Here is a 3951-nt window from a genome sequence, read left to right as displayed (position 1 = left end):
CAATTTGTAGGAGGATGGTTCAGAGACCATTGTGATTCACTGTGTTGAATGCCTATGGCAGTGTAGATGGGGACTATGTTGAGTGAGGGCAAACTACTTTTTACTTTGACCCCAATGCAGTTTGGTACCATTTTAATTGCCATGTCTCAGCAATGTGGAATCCTAGGATTTGTAGCTTGATGAGGCACCAGCTCTATTTGACAAAGAAGACTAAAGACCTGTTAAAACTACAACTCCCATTATTCCATAGCCTTGAAACTTGGCAGTTATAGTGGCAATCAAATTGCATTAATCCTGCAATATAGATGCATCCTTTGTTTGCAGCAATTGAAGTAAGCCAAGGATGAATGGGAGAAAGTGAGATGAAGAGAGATAAACTAGACATTTTACTGCTTAAAAAGTGGGGTGAAAGAGGATTTATTGGGATTGTCCTTGTCAAATTGGAACATGAGGATATGCCATTTCCTGGCTTATGACTCCCCAAATGATTCCACGGAGATTTGGTTCTTTTTTTAAAAATGAAATTATTAGCAATATGACATAGTGGCATAATGTAACTATTTCTAATGGAAACGTAAGAAACTCACATTCCAATTCCTTAGAATGTCAATTTAGATGAGGTCATTTGTGATTGATATGGTCCGGACCTTATAGGAACTTGGTTGCTCTATGTTCCAGCTCTTCAAAACCCATGTTGGAGAACACTGTTCAGTATTACTTAAGGTAGCCTCTCAGGTACGTTGAGAACATTTCTGGGTTAGAAGTCAAGAGAACAAATCTAGGTAATCCATCAAAATCCAAACTGAATTTCTGATATTTAGGTAGCCACGTCATATACCCAATGTTGCAGGTATAGAACAAATGTTGTAGAATATATTCAGGCTTACTGGTACTGTGAAAATTGGGGCAAAGTTGTACTTAACCCCACACTTTTTCTGTATGTGGAAGTATGTGAGATAGACAGAGCAAAAAAGCATGGTTGAATATTTCTGAAGAAAATGATTTTCTTCTGCAACTTTTAGCCTGTTTAAATCACTTGTTTATAAGAAAATGATATTCATTGTCCTCCCTTCCCTCTTCACAGTAAGATGTCAGAATTCATTAGCATTTTTCTTATGAACACTGGAGTTTTGTACCATATGCAACTGTGCTAACTAGGGATGCTGTAATAATCTTCTAGGTTTAATTTCTGATGTGGATATTTTTTTGTTTCACTGGTGCAGATAATTATTCTGAACCTTCATTATATCTGATGTATTTCTTAATAAATGATTTTATTTGCCATTGGAAAGAAACCAAAATAATTGCTTTTATCCTGTCACTGCATAATAGCAGCACAAGAAGGCCAAGGCTCCCACTACCTCTTACTGGAAAGAACAAAATGGTGTCCATTAGCTGCCAAATAAAAGAACTGTCATAGAAATCATACTTACATAAGGATTATAAAAGTCATCTAGTTCAACCTCTCCCATGAAGAGGTTGAAAGCACAAAGTTACTCTTGAAACTCTTGTTTAAAAATGTCCAAAGAGAATAAACCCATCATCCTCTGAAGCAGTCTGTCTCACTGTTGAACAATCAGTGGGATTGTGGCTCAGTGTCAGAATATATGCATTTCAAGCAGAAGATCCAGCCTTAATCCCTAGGATCTCCAATAAAGCTAGGAAGGACTTCTGAAGGAGAAACCCTCCCAATTTGGTGGAACGTTCAGCAGAGGAACTCTCTGCTCCGGAGTGTGGTGGAAGCTCCTTCTTTGGAGGCTTTTAAATAGAGGCTGGATGGCCATCTGTCGGAGATGCTTGGAATGTGATTTTCCTGCCACTTGGCAGGCAGTTGGACTGCATGGCCCACAAAGTCTCTTCCAACTCTATGATTCTTTGATTCTATGGTCCAAAGTTATCCCAAGCTAAAGTAGACCCACTGAATCACTAACTGAATGAATCTCACTGCTATTCCATGTATGCATTCTGATTTAAGGTATCACTAGATTTTAGACCTGTGTCAGAATACAAAACATTGAACTGAACAGAAAATCTGTCTTTTCAGAAACTCTAGAAGAAATAACAAGAAGTTTCAAAAGGAAGGGGAAGAATACAAGTCACAACTGTTCTTCTCTTTCAGTGCAAGCCGAAATGTAACATATCCAGAGAAGAGAGGGCATGTCAGTTCACTTCCAGCTGCAATGTGATTCGGTGCGATTTTGTTTCTGCTTTAAAGAAATAGGCTGGCAGGCAACTTTTCCCCTGGGTTGCAAGGCATTAAGGGCAATAATGATTTAACAAGACCACTTATGCTCTGTTTATCTTTCTGCTGTAGGCAACGACTCACTGGCTTTTGGGCACTGCTAGAGAATCAATTCATTCCACCGTGGATTCCCAAGACTAGCTCAGCCATTTCTGCTATCAATGTCCAAATTAGGAGTTGAATGGATTCTCTTTCTCCCCTCCACCCATTCCATTAGTCATATATTCTATATTTGGTGTCCCCTCTCAACAGCAACACTTTAAGAGTACTGAATGTGTCCCTGATATATGTGTTTTTGACAATGTGTTGATAAGCCCCATTCCACACACACTATAGAAAAGTCTTGCACAGTATCTCATCTTGGACCCTGGGAAAATCGACCGACTCCCTTTTTTAAACCTATTTGAGTTGACATTTGGCTGTCTCTTGTAATCTTTGATTCTTCCAATTTTGAAGAAATAAGAGAAAGATGTTTGTGAAGAAACAGCTCCATCTACTGACTACTAGGCAGCAATCTTGGACATATTTCTATGCCTCTATCTAGTCTTGGAAATAGCTGTAGCATTGTCATTACACTAGTCTGCATATGACATCTAATGGAAGCTAGGGCTTGCAAGAACAATTATTTCCAAAGTTTATATTTTTAGGGGATGAAACATTGAGAAGTAATATAAGCTACTAATAATCTTATGTAAAATGATACTTATATTACAATAATTAAAAATTGAAAACCATTGACCAAAAATCTACTTTATTTATTTATTTATTTATTTACAACATTTATACCCCGCCCCTCTCACCCGAGGGGACTCAGGGCGGCTTACAAAAATTGGCAAAATTTAATGCCCAAAATGCAATCATAAAAACAAAACAACATAAACAGATCCATTAATAACATTGTTAAAGCACATTATAAAAACCTATGGTGCGTAACTTTATGATGATGGAACTACATTATTGTGATATTATGCAACCATGTTGGAGAACTGCACACAAATATACTGGCAGTGAACGTGAATCTCTCACCACATAAACGGGGTCCCATATAAGATGTAATATTGTGCAATATGACTCACATCACAAAACAAACTGGTGCAATAGCTGGGAAAATAGGATTGACTTGTGTGTTACTAGGTTCCCCATGGTTCTTTGGGGCATTACAACTTTGTTTCTTCAATTTTTTACTTCTTCCTCAAAGTATCACATCCTTGGACAGAGAAACCATTGTGCAATAGCCACAATTGTGAAATGGTCCCAATTATTCAGCTTTGAAAATTGATTTAAGGTAAAGGTAAAGGTTTCCCCTGATGTCAAGTCCAGTCGTGACCGACTCTGGGGGTTGGTGCTCATCTTCATTTCTAAGCCGAAGAACTGGCGTTGTCCATAGACATCTCCAGGTCATGTGGCTGGCATGACTGCATGGAGCGCCGTTACCTTCCCGCCAGAGCGGTACCTATTGATCTACTCACATTTGCATGTTTTTGAACTGCTAGGTTGGCAGGAGCTGGGGCTAACAGCGGGCGCTCATTCCGCTCCCGGGATTTGAACCTGGAACCTTTTGGTCCGCAAGTTCAGCAGCTCAGCGCTTTAACACATTGTGCCACCAGGGGCCCAATTATGAAATTATGAAAATTGGTTTATAAAGTTGTAAATTCCCAATAGGGATTTTTTAAAGAATACATTTTCAAACTATCCTGCACCCTCTGTTT

Source organism: Anolis carolinensis, chromosome 4, assembly GCF_035594765.1.
Source record: "Anolis carolinensis isolate JA03-04 chromosome 4, rAnoCar3.1.pri, whole genome shotgun sequence".
Lineage (NCBI taxonomy): Eukaryota > Metazoa > Chordata > Lepidosauria > Squamata > Dactyloidae > Anolis > Anolis carolinensis.
The sequence above is the reverse complement of the archived record's forward strand: the minus strand, read 5'-3'. Positions refer to the sequence as shown.